Source organism: Drosophila kikkawai, chromosome 3R, assembly GCF_030179895.1.
Source record: "Drosophila kikkawai strain 14028-0561.14 chromosome 3R, DkikHiC1v2, whole genome shotgun sequence".
Classification (NCBI taxonomy): domain Eukaryota; kingdom Metazoa; phylum Arthropoda; class Insecta; order Diptera; family Drosophilidae; genus Drosophila; species Drosophila kikkawai.
This window is the reverse complement of record NC_091731.1, coordinates 34,889,391-34,914,859: the sequence shown is the minus strand read 5'-3', so window position 1 is coordinate 34,914,859 and position 25,469 is coordinate 34,889,391. Positions and strand designations below refer to the sequence as shown.

Genomic DNA, 25,469 nt, shown 5'->3' with positions numbered 1-25,469 from the left:
TGTAAAAGACTCCACAGAAGAATTGCGAAAGTAAACCTTCTTGAAAAATACAGGGGATATAGAATGCGGGATTGGACGGATGGATGACTGACTGACTGACGTTCAAAATGTGTGTTTGCGAGTGTGCTTGCTGCCTTGGGGCACAGTATTTTGGCGCGTGTCCAAGTTGAAACAAAGAAAAGCAAAAAGAAGGTGCGGCAAATATAGCGAATAAATCAGCAATGTTTGCCTGTTGTGTGTGTGTGTGAGTATGACCAGGCCTAAAATATTAACTAACAATAAGAAATCAAGAGAGAGAAAAAGAGGGAACATTTTTAATGCTCCAGATGGAGTAATTCATGAATTCTTAGAATTTTTAAATTGCATTAAGAAAACATGAATATCTGAAGGTTTGGGCAGATCGTATTATTGGGGCAAAGTAAATTAGGTTGCGTTGAGGATTTTTTTCTGAAAGATTTAAGGAAGAATATACAAATTAAGGTTTGCGTAAACACACTCAAATCGATCGATAGATTATACTTTGATCTTTAAGCATGGCAAATTTTCATTTTTGACCGCTTTCGTCCGTTAGGAAATTGCTAATTTAATTGGAAATTCTGGAGAATATTTATGCAAAGCAGCTAGTCAGCCATTAAGTTAACTTGTTTCGGCACGGCCAATTCATTTAGCCATCCCATCAGGCCATCGCCAACCTACCTACCTTCCTAGCTAACTACCACCCCCTTTATTCACCTTTCACCTCCCCGCTTTTCAAATAAGCGGCTTTCACAAGTCGTCCGGGGTTTTCACATCTCCGTATCAGCCGCAGCCGCAGCCTAGCCGGAAAATGACGACACACAAAACGGAGGAGGGAAACATCGGATTTCTTTTTCTTCGTGGCATCTCGAGTTGAGTTCCCTCGAATTTCTCACCTTTCTCAGCAATTTGAGCGCGAGGCAACGTGCCACGCATAGCTGAGAAGGCGGAAAAGCGTTTGACGCGACTCCCGGCTCCGTCTCCGTCTCCGTCTCCTGGTACACCACCCGCTCCCGCTGGCTTTGTTTATTGGGTTCGGTTTAAATTTCCCGCGATGTCGCCGGCCAAAAAAAAAAAGAGGGAATCCAAAACAATTGAGAAAGGCACAAACACAGAAAAGAAAGAAAAACGGAACTAACTAGTTAAGTTAGCTCTCTTAGAAAGTGCCGACAAAGGAGACCAGTAAGGATCTATAACTTTCAGGGACCTCTTAAAGAGATTATTTAAAAAGCAAATCATAAAATTTTTAATAGTAATTAAACTTTTTTTTTTTAAATATTTTTAAAGTGAGAAATATAGTTTGAAATAAGATTAGAGATAGAACCTAATAAGAAAATGTTGATTTATATGGTACAACTTATAAATATTGTAATATTATCCAATTTAAAGAGTAACAAAATTGTTATTACCTAGATCTTTACTAAATGTAGCCTATGAGCCACCACTAAACAACAAAAAGGCTGCGAAGACAACAGACTCGAGATTTGTGCAATTGAAATGAACTCTTTATTTTGCACTTTGACTCAGCAGAAATTTCTTTTGTCTTTCGTTTGTCTGGTTCCTAAAGTAGACACCAAAACAATAAAAAGAAAAACAATATATAGACAAAAAAGGTAATCCAAATTTGCCGGATATTGCAGATTTTGCTTTTCTTTCGGTTCAATTGCGAACGTTAAGCTACTTTTCTTCTTCCTGTTTCCTCTGGAGCTAATTTTAAGTTATATTGAACTGCAATCGATTATAAGATGATTTTTTAATGGTCTTCACTTTATTTCTTCTTTTTAAAATCTTTAGATTCAAAGATTAGTGAACTAAAAAAGGATTCATAGGTTTTAATAATAAAATAATGACTTATATTTGTGGGATTTAGAAATAATATTACTAAAAATATATCATTTTAACAAGTTAATAAGTTGTTGTTGATCAGAATCAAAAATGAATTTTCAAAAATAATACCCAAAAAAATTTTTAAGGCAAGCCAAACTATCGATTCATTCTGCTCAGTCAACCGAGTTGACATTTACTAACAAAATACGCTGGAAAATATGAAGAAGGAAAACTGTTTATATATTTGTTTACCGACAGAACCTATCTTTCCCTTCGTACTTCTGAGATTCTTCAGTGTCGAAGAAATGTTGCTGCACACCAAAAAATATATATTCAAAAAGCTTCTGCATTTTAACACATGATTTCATATGCAAATATGAACAATGCAGAGTGTAGATAGGGGGGGTGGTGAGGGTCCAGAGACGAAAATTTATGTGAAATCACAAAATTTATGGCATTTCTCGATGGCAGAAATAAAGAGAGACAGGGAGCGACTATAAGATGTGTTGAAGAAAGAGAGAGCAACTCCCGAGCAGAGTTGCCAAGAAGTTGATGTTGTCTAAGCTGTTTTCCCCGTTCATTTTCCGCTCTCTCTCTCGTTTTTCACTTACTTTTCTTGTTTGCCAAAGTTATACAATTTCTGAAAATTTTACCTTTTTTGTAAATTTTTCTACATGTGTCTATGTGTGTGTTTGTACTTTTTGGCACGTGACAATAAATTGTTGTTTGTTGTCTCCTACTGTTTCTTTTCTGTTGCTGTTGTTGTCTTGTAAGAAAGCCAGAAGAAAAGTGTGTCATAAATGTCATAGTTAATATTTGCTGCTCTGTAAATTTTTGGTTCTTTGGCTTGTTGTTACTTTTGTTGTTGTTGTTTTTGAGGGGTTTTTTTGGGGGCTTTCTGCTTTATAAATAAAAAGTATATCGCAGCGCTCTGTCAACCTTGACCCAGCAAAAAAAAAAAGAGAAACAAAAGATGGGGATGTGTACGAGTACGAGCATTATAAATTGCAAAGCCAGCAAATTTATGGATTTAACTCAGTCACCGCAAGAGTGTAAGCGGCATGTGTGTGTACCGAATTCGATATCCAATAACCCACAACAGAATCAGATAAGGGTTTCTTAATTTTCTATGATAATAAATTTCAGAATAATTATTTGAAATAAAATTTTATAAATATAAATAATAAAATCCTTAAATAGCTATAAAAACGGCTTCCTAGAGTTGGAAGTTCATTAACATTTTTAATTTATATAAATAAATTATGGTCATTATCGTATAGTATGTTGTAATTTTGACTTTTACTTTTTTTAAGATGAACTAAAGAAATTCCTGTTGGAATAAACTTATTAAACATATAAATAAAAGGAACCTATTATCAGATATTTGACAATTCTTTATAAACAATAAGTTAGTAAACACTTTTACCATGTTAAACTTTACACCCTTAAATGTTTTATGAATATTACAACAAAGTTTCACTTTACTGCCAATGTGCTAATGGACTCTGTTCATAAATTTTCCCCGGATTTTTTCAAGCCCCAACTATTTGTTTCGCCGGTTACAGTAATGCTTTTGCAATCAACTTAACCCTGACCAGCAGCAACTACAAAGCACAGTAGAAACTTTTTATTTTTTATTTTTCGCAACAATTCGGTCCGATGAAAACCACAAAAGCTCAAATTCTATCGACATATTGGCATAGCGTTGGGTTACCTTGAACAATCAGAATGAGAGGTACGGAGAAACGAGCTGATAATACGCATTAATCTCTCACCTGCCGAGCGGGCACCCGAGGAGAAGAAGCTATGACTATGAAAATGAAATGTATGGGAAAAACACGGGGGAAAACTGTAAAACTGTAAAAGTGTTCACCTTGCAAGGCAAAAGCACTCACAAAAAAAAAAAAAAAGAAAATGTTGATTATTGTTTTTGTTTCTCCTGTTGCTATCGACAGCTTTAGTTTTCTGATTGCAGTTTGGTTCTTCAGCTCGTTGGTTGAATTTTATTGTTGGCTGGGTTGCTCTTGGCCTAAAGTTGATTGCATGACATTGTTCTTAGCCAGCTCCCTTGTGTGTATGTGTGTTTTTTTTTATGTTTTGTTGTATTTTTTCCTTTTTTGGTTTGTGCGGTTTGTTTACATTTATTTTGCTGTAGTTTTTCAGTTACGTTCACAATCAGAAGGCTTCGATAAACGCAGCCCACCGAGCACACAGCCCCCACTCACCATTTGCAATATTATTGAAAAACCACTTGAATCGGCCACCTCCCTCCACTTTTGTTTGTTGTTCAACTTTGATTTCTATTTCGTTGGGGTTTTTTTTTGTGAGATATACCTCACAAGGGGTATGATTCTCAACGTCTAGTGTTTGTAATGTAGAGGAAATGGTATTAACAATGAAAGTAATATCTTTAATAGATTAAAGGGAAAAATCTGTAGACTGATTTGCTAGAAAGTTTAAGAAGAACTTATATTTTTTTTTATACTTCAAAGTTAAATTAATTAAACGTTGAGTATTCAATAGTCAACTTGTTTAGATGAATATTTTATTCTATTTTTTTATTGCCTTTGCTGTTGTATTGTTATGGCATTTTTTGGTTGAAAATACTAGAAGTGCATTTCATTTCGTGTTGCAATTGATGAATGCCCGAGTAATAAACTTGAAAAATGCCCATTTGGAAAAGCGTCGGCAGTTTCAGTTTCCGCTCCTCTCAGGAGCTGGGATTTTCCGTCTCAGTTCAATTTTCTTCACGTATTTAGGAGCCCACTTGGCGGGGTTGGGGGTGCGAACTTTTGGGGGGATACTTTTTTTTTCTTTGGGGGCCTGTGATGAACAAGACAAATAGCTTTTTCCACTTGGTGCCGTGGCACTGTGGTGCAGTTAAAAATAGTTGAAATATTGAATATAATTTGGGCCAGCGGAAAAGCAATAGGAAAACGCTTCACCCGGTGATTGGCAGCCGCTTAACAGATGTTTTTCTCTCGAAAATTAGGTGATTTTTAAATTAAATCTGTGTACGGTCAAGATTGATGAGGGTTGTCTTTTTAACATAATGTTAAATGTGTGTTTTTTATTTAGTTTAACTATTATTTATTTACGGAAATTTGCTTCTTAAAAAATTTCAAATAATTTTAAATATATTCTCAAGTATAAGCAATGTTTCGATGCCCTGCAACTAAATACATATTGGCCTATAAAAATCGAAAAGCCGTTAACAACCACTCAACATATGATCATTAATTCCCTGCTACCCTCCAGCAGGTCGGGTGAATGTTAAAGAAATAACTTTTTTATGCCCGACCTCCACACTCTCGCCAGGCGTCCAATGGAGCGTCTTCTTCTATTGCATCAGAAATGGTGGTTGATGCAATTTAACTACGCTTTAATGCATACATTGATAGGATCATAAAAATCAGCATGGAGCTTGCAGCTTGGCTGGCAGACATCTTTTGCATTATATTGTGCGAATCGAGAGATCCAGAAATGGGCCACAACATTATTGACAATAATGCGACAATCCAGGACCAACATTTTGCAAAAGGCGTTTATAATAATAAACGTTAATAAACGCTGATGGAAGACGATGAACATAAAGATGCAAGGAAGTGGAAAAATGTGAATCGCGAGAGAGGATAACGTCATCAAGTCTTGACTTGACTTGCTAAAAAGTTGTTGTAAAAGGACATGCTTAAATACTCTATCTTTTAAAAATTGAAAGGTGGTATATATTAAGAGTAAATTAATAGAATAGTTTTATAATATAGACTGAAAATAATTTGTCAAAATGGTACAGGTAACTCTTATTATATTTCAGGCAAGATTTTACAAATATAAATACCCCAATGGTCGTATAACTCTTTGCAATTTTCGTGACATTGTGCCACGCCCCCGCCCACAGCAGTGTCAAAAGAGTTGTCAACTCAGTGAAGATATGTACATACAGTTGCATACATTATTATGTATGTATAAAAATATGTACATATATGTATATTAAAATATATAAACCTCTTTTCTGTGGCTGTCGTTGGTCCTGGTTGGCATTATTGTTGGCTTTTCGGAAGCTGTCTTTTGTCACTTTGTCAGCTCTTTTGCTTATTATAAACATTCGAAAATGCTCTGCCAAGAGTGGGGAATAACTTATACGAAATTTATATTAAAAATATATATATAATTAACTACTTCTTTGAAAATTTTATAATTAAGAGTACTTTGTTTTTTTAAATCTACCGGCAGGCTTATAAAACGATTATATATTTTTTAAAAAGAGTATAAATATTGGCGATTTACGCTCTAGGTTTTTATACCCTCCATTCTTAATAATTTTCATTCAGCTTTTATGCTCCTGTTATTGTTATTATTGCTGTTAATTTCCTCTTAACCGAAATTATTTATATATGTTTGTATGTATGTGTGTCCGCTTTTTGACGGCCATTGTTGTTGTTCTTCCTCGTCTTTTGTTGTGTTTCTCTTCGCTTAATTGAAGTGTCATTAATTTGTATGCATCATTATAATTAAACATAATTACGATTAAACAAAATCATATAAAAAAAAAGAGGAAGGCAGACAGCAATTTCAGATGTTACCGAGGTTGATGAACATTTTCTTGGGCATCATGACATGACGAAAATGAAATGCAAGAGTTACCAAACCGAAAATGACCCGCTCCGTTGACCCCCGGTATTCGTAAAGCTAACCGAATGGAAAAATCACTCTTTTCCCGTTTTGTGTTTCGCTTTGCTGGCCTTACATGGGCTTTAACAGTTTTCGGGAGCTTTATCTTTTCGAGGCACCTTTCATATATGTAGGATACATATATGTTATGATATCTGGCCGAAAAAAAAACGTTTTGCTATTTACCTTATCTTTTATTGGACTTACCTCATATATGACAATGATATAATGCGTTTTTGGGTTAACTCTGTGACTTGCTTTAATTTGTTTAACATTTTATGGTAATTTTATGTGCTGTGGACACTGCGAGTGGTTGTTTAAAAAAAACGTAGTTAGGTCTGTTGAACTTCCTGTACTTGGGGCTCTCAGGCAATTGATTAATGCGGTCATGAACTTGGGGTTCTTTGTTCAGAAAAGCAGAAAATTATACATATACAAACATATATACATATTTTTTGAAACTAAATACATGTTTATTTTTTTAAATTTAATTTTTCTTTTTAAGTTTTTTTCATTTCATTTCATTTTTAGTTTCCTTATTTTCCAGTGCAAACAGTCTTCCTCTGAAGTTCCTCCTTTAGTTTAGTCCATATTATACCATCTCCAGTTGGAAGTCACGTACACAAAATTCTAAAAAAGAAAAAGGCAACACAAATTGATTTTCGTGGCTGCTGTCCGTCGGCGAGCAAATAATCAAATCAAACCAGCCAAAGTCATCTCAACCCAGGGAAGAACATCCAGCCATTCATCTTTACTCTCGAAAAATATACATTTACAGTTGGGTACAAGATAATAGGACTAACAAAATAAATTATATACCAGTTTTGTAGATTAGACTAAGAAGTTCTACAAAGATGTTTTAAAAATATAAACTGATACTTTTTGTAATAAAAATTTAAATTAGACAAGTTGATTTTTTATTTTTATATTAAGTGACTTTGTTTTTATAAAATTAATTACACGTTCTAAACCCAACCAAAATTCAGTGGGGAATATTTTTAAATATTTATAATAATTTAACTCCCAACTGTGTTTAGTAGTGTCTGCCATATTCCAAAAAATCAATCTTTCTGTGAAGAAGAACCGAACGCCCCGAAAATTGTGGTCATTAGTTTTTTGGCAAAGGAATAAAATTGGAATTTTTGTATATGGGGGGCCACCCCGAAAAATGTTCATGACCGAAACGCCAGCAAACTGCTTAGCCAAGTTGGCAGTGGAGGATTGGGGCCATGGCCTTTTGTTTAAACGTTCCAGAGCGCCGTTGCCGCCGCCGCCGCCGCATTTCCTACCGATGAGCGAGCGGCATCAATCAGTTGGCTTGGCTCTGTCCATTGTCTGAACTTGAAATCGACTTTTAAGCAGCCAGAAAAGGCAGCGCAGACAAGGCTTGAAGAAGAAGGAAAAAAAAACAAACGACCGCAGCATAAAAGCCTAATGATCTCAGCCAGCGATTGAGTTACATGCATCGAATCTCTGGCGATCTCTGGCTCTGACTGCTGCTCCTCCGATCCTCCGATCTCCCCGTCGATTGTTGGTTCTCCGCCACTCAACAGTTAATCACGAACTGGCCGAAAGAATGCCGGATTAAGGCGGCGTCACTTTTTTTTTTCTCCTTCGAGCTGGGCCCATTGAAACCAGTTTTACGGAGCGCCGGCTTCAAAGTTGTCGATTGTTTGTGATGCTGTATTGGCTCCAAAGAAAGGGTATGCTGAACTGTAGTTTATCATGCAATACATATATTTTAGTTAAGATTTCTATTTTATTTTTTATATTATTCTTAGGGATCGTCTAAGATTTTAAAAAATATAAAAATACAATGCAATCACCAGAAGACTTTTAGTAATGTATAGAATGTCTAGAAGTTTCTCTAAAGTTCCTGTTTTTTTAATTAATTTATTTCCCTAATTTATTTAATGGCCATTCATGTTTTATTCGTATACTAAACCAGATCCTATTCCTTTCAAGCGTAGAGCATTTAAAGTTTATTGTTGTTTGGCTGTGCTACCCCTTGGATGCTTGTTTTTGTAAATCAAGTTTTGCAGTTTTTGGAGTAGGGGTCTGGGCCTTTTTGAAATGTTTGTTATTCCGCAAGAGTTGGGGAGCAACTCGTTTATGGCCCAAAGGGTGGAGTGAAGCGAAGTGAAGTGAAGAGAAGTGGTGGACGTAAGGGAGCCGGAGGAGCCTCTCTGGATGAGCCTTGGCTCTGGATGATTGTGTCTGGGGGAAGCTTTAACTTCTCTGCCTTGCGGGCACTGGCTTTTGGCATATTTGCAGTGCGGGAACGGCAGCAACATCAACATCCACAGCAGCAGCAACAAGCAAAACGTGCACCGCCAAAATATGCAACTGCAACAAGAATGGGATCTTCGCTGGCAATGCAACATCGTCGTCAGCCCGTCTAGCTTGGGTTATTTTCTTGTTAGCTTCCTTGACTCTTGGGCTTCGCTTTAAGGGGTATCTGCGTTGGCCTCTGCGTTACAGGCCTGGCCTGGGCCTGGGCCTGGCTATCTGCCAATTGTTTGGCAAATTAACAGCCCAAAAGGAGTAGCAAGTTGCTAGTTGCCAGTCGAAAGTTGCGAGTTGCGAGTTGCTGCCGCTGCTGTTGCAAGTTCCTCACTGCTTCGCGAAATGTTTGGCAAGAATAACATTTAAATATGCCTTTGTTTGGCCAAGTCTTTGGCCTTTCTCTTCTAAATCCCCGCCTGCAGTCAGTTTACGTACGATAATATCTTGGTTTCTCCTTGTTTTTTTTTGAGTTGTTATACGAACACCCTTTCTAAACTATCGAAATTATTTTTGAAGGTTTTTAGTGTCTTTTAACAGTTGTTAAAAATATGAAAGTTATAAATATTGGAAAAATATTTAGGAAAAATGCAAGAGTATTTTCTTCTTCGACTTAATGTACTCAGTGCTTTTTGCCGACATTATCTTGGTTTTTGCTGCCTTTGAATTTATTCATGCATCCATATTTAGCTAAATTACATGTTTCGCGATAAGCAAAAAAACCAAAAAAGCCGCCACAAGGAGCTGTGGAATCCGTTGGAATCGTATAATCCTTGAGTCCTTCTTTCAACCTAATTAGATGACTGAGTGTGTGAGTCTGCTTGCTTTACCAAGAAAAGTTTTTCTTGCATTTCTGGGATACATAATTAGCCAACCAACCAGTCGGTGGTTCTTCTTTTGCTGCGGCTTTTGCATTTGTTTTCATTTCAACCGGCGCATTTCTAAACTCTCTCTTTCTCGACTAATGCAGTTTTCTTTTTTTGTTTGCAGGTAAGCTCTCGCCATTTGCATGGAGAAATAAATCGTTTCGGTATCTCTGCACTTCTCTGGTGAATATTAAAGTTTTTCTTAACGTTCAACGTGAGTATTTGTTGTAAAAAGTAGCTTAAACTGCAAAAAGTAACCTTCTTTATTGGAGTTCAAGCTCAGAGACATTAATAGTTCAAGGCAATTTTTTTTTTTTTAAATAAACTAAACTTTTAAATGTATTTTAGATATGAAGCATCTGAAGTCTACTAGGTGTATCTAACTTCTATAGTTTTATAACTTTATTCCCAGTGGAATGAAACCCATTTTAGATGGAACACCACAAACCATATGGTGTGCTCCTTGCAATAACATTTACCAAACTGAATTCCTTGACTTGCAGCCATAAAACAAGACTGTGATGAAGAAGGCGAGACAGCCGTTGGTATAAATTACATAAATATAGAAAGAAGAGCCCCAGCGCCAGCAGCAACTACAAGTGCAACTACTGCAACTGCAGCAGCTTCAACTTGCAGCGTCAACTGGGCCAAACCAAATGTCAGCAAGTTTTGCGGGCAAGTTCGGCTCGGCTTCCTCGAGCGTTTTTCTTTTATGACTACGCTCTCTGTCGCCATGTGTACTCGCATATCGGGTGTATATGTACATAACTGCAAGTGCACAGTATACCATTTTATAGGCTAACTGCTTTTCGCTATCCGCCTTTGGCTGACTTCACCTTTTTACGCTCGATCGAGCTGCCACGAAAAAAAAGGCCACAAAATAAAAAAAAAACGAAAAATGATACCCACAGTTTGGGTTAAAATAGTAAAAAAAAGGGTTAAAAATAAACTCTTATATATTATAAAGTTGAAATTATAAGAGTTTATAATTAGGCTTAGAACGAAATATTAACAAGTTCTGCTTCTAATATTATGATAATAACTAATTGACGAATTAAATTTGAGAAATGAAAATAAAGAAAATAAAAGAAGCTATTGTTCTTCTGCTTTTCCTTAAATAATTCCTTTCAAAGCAATGTAGATGTACTTTAATTTTAAAAGAGAATGGCAATCGTTTTCCCTAATGTATTTTTTATCTTGAAACAGTTGTGGTTATTTTAGTAGCCCGCAAATTTTGCAATTAAAATGCCATTCAGTTCGAGTTGCTTTACAGACAAGTCTTGCTTAAAGTCCCAATCAGTTAATGGGGAAACCCTTTCCCATTGGAGGTCCCGGACAGCTGGAATCAAGCTTGATGGATGCCTCGCAGATATTGTCCCCTAATTGAGCAGGTATACGACCGTCCCGCCTGCTCATCGAGACTGTGATTCACTTGGGTGGTTAATTAGAAGCCCCACAATTGTTGCACCTGCCCGATAAGTGCCGGGGTTTTTCTCAATCTCTCTCGCGCGTCTCACTCTGTGAAATTAAATGCAATGAGATTGTCAACGGAACATCAATAAAGGCGACCAAACGAACGCCTGCTCCATTTTGTCCATTTTTCCATTCTCGTTTTCATTTTCATTCCCATTTCCATTTCCCATTCTCGTTGGCCATTTCCCCATTGCCATTTCCTCCGCGGCCTCTGCTGTTGCGTGGTGTGCGGTGTGTGAAAAATGTAACAATAATTGAAATTTAATAGCCACGCCGACAGCCCGCAACCAAATGTCGTCAGCAGCCAACAGAGCCAACATCCCAGCAGCGGGTAAAAAACTGTTGTAAGCCGCGATGCAACGACGTTTCCCCATCACCAGGACTTGGTTTTCTCCTCAGCATAAATGCATAAAGATTGCTGGGATGAAAAGAGGAGGAGCTGACGGGACAGGGACTGACTGAAGGAGCGCAAAAAATCGCATTCACTTTTACTATTATATTCATAGGCGAGAGCAAGTGGGTAAAAAGGCTAGAGAAGGTTTGGGTTTTGGGATACCCTATAATCTAGAATTTTATTGGGCCCAGAATGTTAAGGTTTCATAATACCAATAAATTAGAATATAATATTAATATTCTTTTAATAAAATATTAAAAATATAATACTAATAAAATAAATTTGAATACTGAACAGGTAGACACATAAACATACTTTTGGAATCGGTTAACAACGGTTTCTTAGGTTTTAATTTCGTTATTCCTAAGAACACTTTACAGACTTTTTTTAATCAGGTTTATAACAAATGTATTAATCCACAAAAAATACGCTCACCCTAAACCAGGGTATCGATATGCATACGTTCCCTGACGTTGTCGTCATCGCCCGTTGGCGGTTCATAAAAAGGAGCTGAAATAAAAGTGGGTCAAAAACTGTAAATGATATTTGTTCTACTTGGTTTAAGATGTTGTTGGACACTCCCCGGCAGTTGGTGGATTCCCCTGGCATATATCGCATTATGGTGGGAATGCATTTGGCAAAACGATTTGTTTGCCAAAGTTCAGGGAACACAGGCGGGAGAAGCAACAGCAGGAGTTGTAAAAAACAGGGGGATACTTGAACCATTAAAATGCTAAAATGATTTTCTTGGCCCGCCAAGAATGAAGTGTAAAATTCAACGCCAACCCGAATCTCACACTCGACTGGTTGTTGTGTCGTCAAAATGATGTCGATGAACTTTGTTTGCCATCCGAGAGATACAGATACAGAAGCGAACACAGATGCAAATTCAGATACGGATACATATTCTGAGGTGGCTGAGGCTGAGCGAGAAACGCAAATCTGTGAAGGGCGATAACGTTCACTGGCTGTTGGTCGTCACACGATCCGGATTGGACTGAGGTGGAAATTAGCATACGCCTGCTAAGTGATCGACAGTCTCCGAGTTGTACCAACAAAAATAAGGAATACAAAAAAAGATAAAAGACTTGATTTGCTACCGAGAATATTAGCCTAAAGTGAGGCCAAATGTCGGAAGATAAATCAGTTCAATTAAAGCTCGAGATTAGGAGATAGATTTTTAGAGATAGAAATACTAAAGTGCTGAAATAAGTCATTTAAATAAGGTTTATTATATATTATATTTAATCTAAAAGAAGCTTTAAAAAGAGAATGTATACAGAAATAAACCTACATATAATAATATACTAACTAAATTAGTAACAACAAAACCGGAGCCCAGTTCATGCTTATCAAAGCCCCAATAAAAATCCATTAATGCTCTTTCTATTCCTCTCCCTAAACCAGTTTTCGCTTGGTAAAGTTGAATGAATTATCAAACTTTTAAACTTTAAATTTAAATTAAAAAAAGGTTCTGAATAAAGCCTCTCCACTGAATTTGTATTCAACAGAAACAATTAGCGTTGGGAAATTTTCTAGCTCGTTAAATTAAATTGCCGTGTCAATTGACGCTCGACTATATGTACTTACATATATGAAATTGGCAAATGAGAAATGTACATTAACAACTCAAGGTACGCCGCTATATCCATGAATGTTTACATAACGTAACGCAATGGAAACTCTACCAAAAAGCTTCTCATAAATTCAGAATTCAAAGCAAAGTCTTCTGGCAAATAAAAACAAATCAGAATTTCCTGTTTGGGCCTTTGGCCTCTGGCCAAAAGCCTCATCATCGTAATCATCCTCATTCGGTTAATGACTAAAGCGCAAAATTAACATCATTATCAGTGTTGTCTGGGCATTTTCAAATTGTGCGCCAAAACCAAATAAAGTTAGCAACAAAAATATGAATGAAAGCTTAATTAGAGGTAGAGAGAGATGGTCACTTAAAAGGGGTATTTTCATATTATTAAGTAGTTTGTTTCAATATTATAAATATAAATTAAATATATGATATATTAAAAATAAAAAGTAATAAAATGTTTGAGAGGATCATTCAAACTTTTAGTCCCTTCACAGCAATAAAATATCAAGAAGGCTTCCAGTTCGATTGAAGATACTTTAGTAATTCTAAAAATACTCCTTGTTAAATATTAAATTGAAATTAAATACTTAATCCCAGCTGTCAAGAGCGTTTTAGTTTCGTCACTTTGAAAATATGACCCTTCGCTGGCCGCATCCGTTATGAAATCATTAAATGACCCACCTTAACCCCTGACGGCCGCCCCAAGGCTTAGGCTCCAGCAAACTAATTCCTTTTGTGAGCTTGGGGAGTTTCCTAAAAGGGTTTAGGTAGTGTGGGTCAGTCTGAGCCTTTCGGGCCTGTCTGTAAATCATATCAAAAGGGGTCGCCGGGTTCATTTGGGGCTGCGTTGCCGCTTAATTTATGTGGTTTCACTTTGTTTGTTTTCCCGGTTATGTTTTTGTTTTTCTGTTTTTTTCCCCCCTTTTCTAATCGGAAGTTTTTCTTTGACTTAATTTATTTAATGAACTGATGATTTTCGCTGATTTAAATGCATTTTACGATGTGGTTGAAAATAAACAAAACAAAGATAAAGGCACTTTTTGTGCAGCTGACAAAAACTTTAGTTCTCCAATTAATCAATTGAAACTCTATGCAAATTTATTGGCCAATTGAGTATCGAGTTTCAAGTTTGTAGCGCGTGTGTTTTGGTTTTTAATTTGCATAATTAATTTTTAATCAGCTCGGAATTCAAGTTTTTATTCTCTCGACTGTCAACTTAAAAAAAAAGCTTTAAGTTATTCTGAAAGTGGATTTATTATTTTTTTTTTTTTTTTAGTAGTTTAACTTAATCTGGCTAACAATTAAAATGTACTCAAAGGATTTTGTATATTGTTTATGAGGTTTTAAGGATATAAATTTGATTTTAAAAAGAGTAAAATGATTAATTCAAAAAAGTACATAAAACTACAAGCTACATAAAATTAATTAAGGGTCATTGAACACTTTTAACCACCAACATTTTAACAGTTCTTTGAAATTTTCGCGGTAAAAGGCACCCTGTGGACTCAACTATATTTTGTAATTAAAGGAACTTCGTTATCATTATTTTTCATTAGGGGCCCAAGCCCTCTTTTCCAAGGAAACCCATTAAATTGATGTTGAAATCCAATTAACTATCGATTTTTGATAAGAGTTTATGAAATGACATGAAAAACTTCAGCAGCTCGCGTCCAAACTAATTTAGCCATAACGACGAAGCGAAGCAAATTAAGCAGTTTAATCATATAAAGCCTGTGGGGAGTACTTTTTGGGACTGAAGGGAATCATTCACAGAGATCCACCCTTAGGAAATAGGGCACAGGAAATGGAACAGATGACCCCGGAGGTAAGGTGACAAAAACGGGGGAGTTACCTCGAACAGAGAGAGAGAGAGAGGGTGGGATTGCCCGATGTCCAATGTCCGATGTCCCTTCGGTTTTTGGACTCAGACAATACGTGCGAAAAATGCAGAAAAAAGAAGAAAAGCGGGGGGAAAAACTGTGGACAGCTGGTTGACAACCAAAAGCAATTGTTCGTGCCGATGAAGAGGGTGCTCACGGACGGCCTGGCCTCTTCTTTCGCCGCTGATGAGGAACACACAACCGGCGAGGAGTAGCCCACATCACAACGTGACTGCAGAAGTTGTCAGTGCCTTGCGGTTCACTTAGCCACGTGTTTTTCCCTGTGGTTTTTCCACGAGTGAGTGAGGAACTATGGTCTATGTTCATATTGGGTGAGAGACCCCGGTACCTCCGGGGAAACCCGTAAGCCCCGCGAAATCCTCGACCTCCGCCGGATACACGCGCAGACAGAAAACGGATGTAATTAAGGATTTTGCGTGTGCCCATTGCAAAATTTTCCGGGAGTGTGTGTGTGTGTGTGTCTGTATGTGGCCAGAGTTCAAAAGGGCGAGAGAATTTTCCACTAAAGAAGCACACTTCGAATAATCGTTTCTCATGTCTCTCACATTCTACACAGTAGAAAATGGGAGTGTAAGTTTTTCCGAGCTAATATTTAAAAGAATTTTCCACTAAAGAGGGAAACTTTCAAAGCTCCACTTTTCTCACATTGTACACAATAGGGAATTTGTGTCTACTTATCAATAATTTTTATAGAAGCTTTATTATAATGTTTAAAGGAAGTGATCCTTAACCAACTATTACTTTCAGTCTAGAACTTGTTGGGAATTATAGTCGGTTTCCAAAGCAATTGAATATGTAATAATTACATAAATAATTCATTCGCTATAAATTGGAAACAACAATAATAAAATCATGAATACTGGACCCCTTCTTATAATATTTTTTTAAATTACAAAATGTATACCATATCTTCCAAAATGTTCACTATTTTTTCCTGTGCATCCTCTCTCTGTCCCTCCGTGTTTGATTAGCCGCCTTCATCACAGACCATCTTAATTGCTTTTGTTCGAGGAGTGCCCAGGCGGGGGAGTGGTCTTGATTTGCTTACCCTGGTAAATTACATGCATAGTTGCCTCCATCGTAGGTATAGCAAAAATCAAGCTAATTATGCGACGCTGATGAGATGACACCAGGAAAAAAAAGAAGAAAGGAAGAAGCTAAAACCACACACTGAATGCAGAGGAACTGAAAACTCCGCAATAACGTCAATGGCAGACCCAAGTTACTTAAGCGGACTAAACTAAATTAAAATTCCTCGCCCATAGCCCGGGACTCATTTTCTATGCGATCCCAACTAACCCAGAGGAAAATCCTTGGCCAAATTAATTTCGCACATAAAACACGCCGAAACCCAAAACATATTTCCTTCTTTTTCGTATTTTAGGGTGGCCCCATAAAGAATCACAAAATCAAGGCAAAACGAAACCAGAATTAATTTCCAAGTCTACAACCCATAAAAAGGGGCGATGGAAAATCCCGAAAATCCTTTGAGGGGACTAAGGGATAGCTGAGAAAATTAACAATTTTTTGTTGTATTTTGGTTGGGTAGGAAACAGCGAGCTGGGCTATAAAATAATCTTGGAAATGTTAAAGTATTGGATTTAATGTTGAATTTAGTTTTATTTTATAATACATTAAATTGTTCTTACATTTTATTATAAAAAGGATATATTTCTCCTCTTAACTTGATTTTCTTACAATTAATCAAAGTATTGATTCACATTTATATTCTTTTCACTCATCTTTTGAAAAGTTTTTAGCCACTAATTAAATGCAAATAATATGGAACAAAATAATCTAATTTGGCGAAGGGCAAACCCAAGTTAAATTCATTGACCGCAATTGGGTTAGAATAACCAAAACCGCACATCCCTCGCACCCAAAGGGCCCAAAACCGAAAAGGACAGATGACACAAGAAGGCCTAATAAAATAAAAATCAACAACATGCACATCATAAAATAAATAAACTATGGAAAGGGACAATATTGCGGAGGGGAGGTTGAAGTAAGAAAGCGGGTTACGGTTACCCGACGCGACTTGAATTTCTACGCAATTTAACTTTCTTATACAAACACACAGAAAAATATCGAGGAAACTCTGCCAAAATTGGCATAATAAATGCGATAACAGCCCCCAGAAACATCAGCAAACTTAAGCAGGCCGCAGAGAAAAAAAAAAGTTGGTCTAACAAGCGTCTAACAAGTATATAAGTATGTACACTCTCTGCTATATATTGGCGTGCACACATATAAATATGAATGGATTCCCTAAGTAGTATATCTTTGATGACATAGAGAGAACGGCGGCCAAACAAACTCCGTCGAATATTAAACCAATAAAGGCCAAGATTTACTCTTCTTCGTTGGCGGCTGCTAGACTTCTAGCGGGTTTCTATTTGGGCCTTTGCCGTTGTGGCCAGAAACTCATTTATTTGGCAGTATGATAACAACGGCTGAAAAAAAAAGAGAGAGGAGCAGCAAACTGTCAGCAGCCATGACCAAGTCAGAATCCATTTTCATAGCTGAGTTTGCTATAAGCGATATTGATACCCATTAATATGGGGTTATGATGATTTCTAGGGAAGCATAACAAACTGCAATATTCTACTTAGTGGATACTTTTTTAAGTTTCTATTAAAATAGTTTATATTTTCTAGTTGCCATTTACTAGGTACTATTGTTTTATTGCCATTTACTAATTGCTTTTTACTTGCTGCTATTTAATAGTTAGTTAACACTAGTTTATATTTATTAGTTAAATTTACTAGATGTATTTTAATAATGGTTTACTAGTTTTATTTACTATTCGTTGTTTACTAGCTGCTATTTAATAGATACTTTTAAAAAATTGCTAATAAATGTTGGGTAATCGTTATTAGCTACTCGTTACTCATTTACAACATAATAAATATTCGAAATGAATTTAATTAACTTTAATAAAAACTAAACATTATAAAAACTATTCTCTGAAAGTTATTCTTCTCTTAAAGACATTTTTCGTAAACGTCCTTGTTTTTCAAGCCCCACTTAATGGGTACTCGAGTGTTCGAGTGCTCAATTAAATTTTATTTACTTGCTCATTCCTACTTAATTTTGTTTTGGCATTTTTTTGGCAACATTTTGCACATCATATGGCACATAGTTGATGATATCGTTGTTGTTGTGTGTTGTGCCTCGCCATTGTTATTGTCGCAGCACGTTTTATATGCAACATACAATACATATATCTTTACGGAATACATATACCTATATTGGCAGCCATGTATGTAATGTAATCATGATTTTAAGCAGCTTTAATATATTGTATATTCCACCTAACCACCCACAGAATCCCCAAAACAGACGTCTGTCTGGTAACGTTAAGAGGTTCGAAGACGTTGGAGTTGGAAAAAAATAAAGGAGAAATGCTTATGAAATGGAAGGAGATTCAAGGGCCTTACAGGCATGAAATTTTTATTATTATGTTGAAAGTTTTTCTTTTGGTATGTTTTTTAGTTGTCAAGCTAAGAAAAAAAGCAAGAAAATATCATGTTATTTTTGTGTTACTGAAGAAAGATGAACTGGTCAGTGGCACATGTAAAAAAAAGCAGAAAGGATATCCCTAAAAAACCATCGAAAAAGAAATCTCATACTTTGTATGATTTTTTTTTCCTTTCGCCACTCATCGTAATGTGCTGCATTTAATCTTTGGAATTGCGTGTCCTCCACTTGCTGTGATTTGGTTTTGGGTTTCGTTTTTCTCAGTTTTGTGTGTCTTTATTTTGCTCTCCTCTTTTATGCTCGTCAAAATGTGACAACAAATTGGCTTTTGACGTGCTTAATGAGCGGCATTTCCCCCGTTTACTTCCTTTTTCTCCCTTGGCTTTTATTTGAGCAAAAGTTTTTACGAGAACATTGGGATTTCTTATCGGAGTTTAACATGAAAATCCCATGGTGGCAAGCGAAATGGTCTTATAAAGTGGTGATGCGCTCTATAAGATTGAGGCTAGTTTCCAGATATCCCAGAAGTTTAACGACCGGAAACCAAAGTTAGGGTTACTTCGCAATTAATTGGTCAGTCTTGGTATTTATTTTGCCACAAAAACCAAGTAAGGTTTCGTTTTTAATCAAATTTGAGCACACCTCTGTGTGCATTTAGCTTCTTAATGCAATATTTTGGTCACATTTCTGGTCTCTTAACAGGATTAAATATGAGTTCACCCTCCTCAACTTCCGCTGTGAACTTTCCTTTGATTGTGGCAGTGACTTTTTAGGGCTTTTAACGAAAATGTACTTTCTTCCAGGTGACCGCTTCAGTGAACAGATCAGGTGCAATTGCAGTCCAGTCCTGGTCTTTCATTTACTTATTTATGATTTATTACGAAATTCTCTCTGTGCGGCGTCATGTAAATGCCACAGCGAAATGGGTAAACAACATCCCACGGAGCGCACGAACTTATCTAAAACTCATTTTCCCCTCTGCCATTCATAATTATGCATTTGTTTTGGCCCAAAACGCAATTAAATGCCATCGCCGCTTATCAAAAGCCAAATACAAACTGTATAAATATGAGAGGCGGCCAGAGATAAGCACGGAATGATGGAGCCCCCTTTTCCATCGACTCGTAAACCTTGACATTATTTTGGGTGAACGTGTTTGTTTGACCAATAAAAATTTATCATAAATTGATTTCTTTTCATCAACAGAAACGTTGAATAAAATTTATTCAAGTTTTTTTTTCCTAGTCTGATGATGAGATTTATTTGTGTTTATTTAGCGTTGTGTTTGTGCCCCTTGTTTACTTGTTTCTTTATAATTTTGGGTTGTCAGGGCGCCACGGTTTTTATTTGTTCAGCTTTTTTGGGGTTTCATATTTTTGTGTCATTTGATAAAAGGGGTCTTTGCTTTAATCTACTTTAATCTATCTTACTTACTTTTTTACAACAAAAAATTACATTTTCCTCCCTAGAAGATGACATAAATTCACTTAATTAACCCTCTCTATTACATTTATTAAAAATTGTGTAAGCCTTGTCAAGGGGCCACTTCCTTTTCTGACGACATCACAAAATGTGTGTATGATTGATGCGAAAAACTCATTAAAAGTGAAACTCAATACATACATATTTCGCTAATGGAACCATCAATTAAACTCACAATTCCATATTGATGGAACATAATAAGCTAATTACCTGGCAATCGTACACAAATTGTGTTAAATAATTAACAAAATTGTGTACATGTGTATGCGTCTGTTTACCTTTATCGATAGATAAGATAATGCCCAGAAATGAGTGCAAAAAAAAGGCAGGCAGGAAAATTCATTTAGCTGCAAACAATGACTAAGAGTAAACAGGAAAAAATATGAGAGTGGGCGGTGAGGGCCAGACACATAAAATAACATACAAGTTGGCGTGACAGGAAAACACTCAGAAATCACTTGAGACATGGTTCCTGGACGAACAACAACCCCTTCAAGGCGAAATAGCCAGGATTAAATGTAGGCAGGGGCAAAACTTAATTAGAGGTGAAAAGAAGCAGTAGAAGTAGGAATATATGTATATGAAAACTCTACAATGAATGACAATGAATACAATCATAATGGCCAAAGGGAAAACTTCAAGTGGCTACAACCAACAACACCAGGCCGACCACGTAAGGATCATTAATCAAATGTCCAGACAAGTGTAAAGTATAAAGGAAAGCCCCTTGCCGCCTGCCGGCTGTTGGAAAGTCTTGAAAATAAAATGAAGTAGACTCCTCGAAGCCTTGGCGGAAGTACAGTAATAAATAGAAAAAGGGAATTGTCTTTAAGAATATTGTTTCAACAACCTTTGGTATGATGAACAATATTAGAACTTAAGCAACGAATTTGTGAGTAAGAACCACCAGCTTTTCTTGAGCACGAAAGTAAGCGATAAACTACAAGTGTCAGAAAGATAATCCCATAAAGTATTGGCAATCAACGCAAAAGCCATTGGTTATAGCTACTTTAATTATAAACCTTAATACTTATTCTAATACCTTATTAGTTGGGGTATTATTTCTTCTATTTGGAACATCCACTGTATATAGTATCTCCGCTTTACCAACTCGAAGATGGCGCCTAGCACGTACAATTTTGAAGAGCTTGGCAGGCCCGTAGGCTCAAGGAACAAGCAGACAGAGCAGACTGCTCCACCTGCTTGCCTGCCCCACTCTGCGTGCGTATTTCTCTTGGCCCCACAGTTGGTGGAAAGTGCCACTTGAGGCACCTTTGGCTGTTGACAATAAACATTGCGATTTACCCACGACACCGAACGAACGGAGAAAACTCTGACAACGCACTCTGTCAACCAGCGAGCTGTGTGGAATAATGCGCTGCGTTCTTGTTGTTGTTGAGGGGATGCTGGGGAGCATTCGCAGGGGGAAAATGCTAGGGGACATTCGGTGAGGGAAAATACTGCTAGGGGAAAATCTAATAAGCGGCTGTTGAAAACAATATTAAGCTTCTAGGTGCGAGGGCACGGCACTCTGTCATTCCCATTCTGCGATTCTCGGCGCTATTTCGAAAACAGACGCAAACACGCACTAGAAATCCAGCCAGGGCCAGACGACGACGTCCAACCGACCGGCATAGCATTGTTGACATGGATGACATTTTAGTGTCCCAGGTGTGATTAATTCCCGTATTGTTTGTGGTCGCAATTCGGAATGACACACTGAGGGGAAATATTAAGGGAAAGTGGATACTAGGAGATTTTAAAGAATGTTATTAGAAATAAGTCCAAATAAACCAGCCTAAAGTCAAGACGAGCCAGCGGAAAATGTAATTTTTTATTTTAGAATTCCCAACTGGTTCTAACACCCCTGGGATAATGTGACAGTGGAGTGTATGTTATTAAATATTACAAAGTCATTTTTATACTTAATCACTTACTTTAAAGTTTAATTTTAGCTAAAGTTGTAAAATAGTTTAAGAGACATTTAATATTTTATTTTCTAGATTTTGTGATATGTATTTTTCACAGTGCCAAACCGTTTTTATAATGGAATTTTCATGGTGCTTTCATGGTTTCTCACAGGTTGCATTCAGAAATAATCGTTTTTACTGTGAAATTGTGTGTGTAACTAATAATGTCATTGGATAAGAGATTAAGTTTACAACAAATTATGTCTGAAGCAAATTAAGGCACACTAGTAAAATATTTAAAACTTTGTTATTGGAGCTTTAATTTTAAATATTTTAATTAAAAACACTGTAAATACGAGCCAACCCAAGGGCAATTTCCCGGTCATGTTACTTTATTAATTTTCAACTGCCCCCGCCAATCGATTCGTCGCTCTTCCCCATTATCAAAAGCTCAATTAAATGTTATTTTAAGCATAGTAGTTGTAGGTTATCATTATTTTTAGCGCGTAATTAGTAATTTCATGCAATTTGCGAGTGATGAGAGAGGGAGAGTGTGCTGGGCTTGCTCGTAACGCTCCATTCCCGATTCCCCGCTGCACTTGAATTGCACACTCGCGCTGTCGCAGTCGCGTAGTTACTTTGTGAAAATGGAAAATAATTAAACTAGAAATTAGTAGAGCGTAACGCAGCCTGGGCCCGGGCAAACTGAACTGAACTACACTAAGCTCGGGCTAAACTAGCTTTTGCACCTTTTTGTCCCGACTTTTCATTTATCTGGGCCCGCATTTCCATCGTCGGCATCATCATCATCACCATCATGTGAAAATTGGAGCAAGGTTGGTTGTCGGAGGTGTTGCCGCCTTAATTAGATGGCCACATGCTTCGCTTTGTCTTTGGCTAAATTGTTTAGCCTGCTGCTGCTGCTGTTGCGGTCTCTTCAAATTCATTATCTTTATCGCATTTGGTTTTAAAATTCTGCAAAATCTCCTGAGAACATCTTAATTAATTGATTTTGAAGAAACTTTGACCAGGCCTTTAAGCCGCAAAGGATTATCCGGTGGAAAACGGGTTGAGAGCATTTATGGCCAAACTTTATTAGACCATGAAAAAACACTTTAAGCGCCATTAAGAATTAAATGTTGACAGCCTAAGTCGCTCCTTGGGGTTTATTTTCAAGTGGTTTCAGGCAGCAGATTATATTTGTATTGCTTTTGAGTACAAGTTGTTGCTATTTATACGTCTTTGTTGTTGGCGCAGCAGGATCTGAGGAATTTTCCTTCGTCTTGATAATAAATATGGATGTGCTTTGGTCCATTACTCTGCACAACAAACACACCAATAAAAAACATTTAATGGACTTTTAAGATTTATTCAATTTCAAAATTGCACAGTTTAGTTTAATCTTGTTGACTTGCTTGCATGGTATTATTTCAAAATTCTATATTTCATACATATCCTTTATTTCCTGTGTAAAAATGGTCAAAGCACACACATCAAAAACTTGAAGAGCCACAATAATGGCAGCATTAGCAACATGTGCCGCTAATTGTCGTTGTGAATGTTGCTGCAACTTTTTATGATGCTGTCGCTAACTGTCGCTAACCAGACCAGATCTTTATAGAAATTGTTACCAATATAGCTGTTGCTTTTATGGTTGCTATTTCTGTTGCTGCTAGCGGCACGTGTTGCTGTTGTCGCTGGCTGCAATGGCAATTGGAATTGCATTTGACAGGCAGGCACTCTGCCTGGCCACGCGGCGCTCCATTTTCCCCAGCTGCCCTCTTTTTAATTGATTTTACCGTTTGGAAACACCTCGCAATCGCCCATCCGATTCAATGGGAAAATGGCAATTGCAGTTAATGCAGCTGCAATTGCTACTGGTGCTGCTGCCTGCTGCTGCTGTTGCTGATTAGTTGCCATCGCTTTGGACGCTCCCCGTTTGTTGGCCTCTAAATTTGGCCAATTTCAGTAAAGTTGATTGGTTTTTGGGATTAGGGCTTACATTACTTTCAATGGAACTAAGTGGGGATATGGAAAATGTGCGAAGCCCACAAAAACTATAATTAAAAGAGGTTTATAAAATGCGGATTGCAGCTGATGGCGGTAGTTGTTACTATGTTTGTTACCTTATTATCTATTTTGCAGTTTGAATAGATGTTAGAAATTTTTTTAAATCTAAGGATTAGGTGTAAAGACGCCTTTGAAAATACTTGGCTTCTAAGAAACTCTCTTTTATTTATTAAATTATTTTATAGACTTTTTAAAGTATCTTTAAATTTTAACCTAATATTAAATACTTGAATATTGAAATTTTTCCGCACCATTAATCACTCATCTCATTCAGTTTCTTGTTATCTCCTTTCCCCATGAATAAATCAAAACAAACAAAACTAGATAAACACAAATCAGTTGACTTTCGCTTATTTGCAATTAAATTAGGAGAACCTCTTTTTGCTCTGCAAACATTTGCAGAGCAATTAAATATTATTTACTTAACATTCCATTCATTCTATTTATTTGCAGGTATGACGAGTATTTTATTTTCTCCCAAATTTGTGTATTTGACTCTGGGGAAGCCGCTTGCCCTCCGTAAGTCGAACAATACTTCAATTCTTTCTTCACTTCCACCTCTGCCAGTGGGGCAAATAAATAATAAAATTTTATATTTGAAATAAATATAAGCAACCGGCAAAGACAGCAACAAAAGACATATCTTCAGAGTATGCAAACAAATGTGGAAAAAATATATATATTTTCTCTTTCTCTGCCGCTTATGTGAGTTGAATAAATAGCATTTGTGCGGAGCGTTGCCTGAGAAATATGCTTACACTCTGTGTATTTCGTTATTTGGCTTTTGATAGCCAGCCAATCGCCGCATTATGAACTTGACACACAATTGACAAGTTAAGAAACGAAAGCGCCATGAGCACACGAGGCATAAAAAAGATTGCAGCATTTATTCTCTTCTCAAGAGATAAGAGTCCATATAATTTTTAAGTTCTTTTAATTTTATAACTATTTTTGATAGAATAATCGAGCATATTATTGTGATTTTCTTTTATTGTATTTTGTTATAATTATTTTTAGTAATTCGTAAGTTTTGTCCAGAAAACTTGCCCTATTTAACGTTATTAATACCATTTTAGTTAATATTTCACTTCGATAAGTTCCTAAAAAGCCAATATTTAATGTCAATTGGTTCTGAAAAAGTTCTCGATAGTTATCGATAAGTGTTCAAAACTAGTTTTATATTGACAAATTCTGAAACAGTTGATGATATGATGGTATACTAATAAGTACTCAAAAGCAACATCTCATTTCTATAAATATATACATAAGTTTCCGAATTTTATAACTCGATATGTAATATGTCGATATGTTTATAAACAATCGATTAATTTAGATATTTCTATGAAATACTGTTATCTGGGTTTTATATAACAAAATTTGAAGTATTAATCAATGAATAAAGGGTATTTCCTAGTCATGAATAAGAAATGACTTTTTCACCCCACTCGAATCCGTTTCATTAACACACTTGTTCTGGGGTATTCAAATTTCCGATTTTGAACGTGTGAA

At 36.5% G+C, this 25,469-nt stretch overlaps 1 protein-coding gene across 4 annotated transcripts in view; it reads left to right on the top strand.

The window, feature by feature from the left end:
- Fur1 (Furin 1) overlaps positions 1-25,469 on the top strand; it is a 144,756-nt gene that overhangs the window by 3,350 nt on the left and 115,937 nt on the right. Inside the window, exon 2 of one of the 4 annotated variants that reach the window (XM_017163038.2) lies at positions 24,414-24,479. The exons of the other annotated variants lie outside the window; for them this stretch is intronic. The gene's annotated coding sequence lies outside the window, so the exon portion shown is untranslated. The remainder of the gene's footprint in view (positions 1-24,413; positions 24,480-25,469) is intronic. 4 annotated transcript variants of the gene reach the window in all.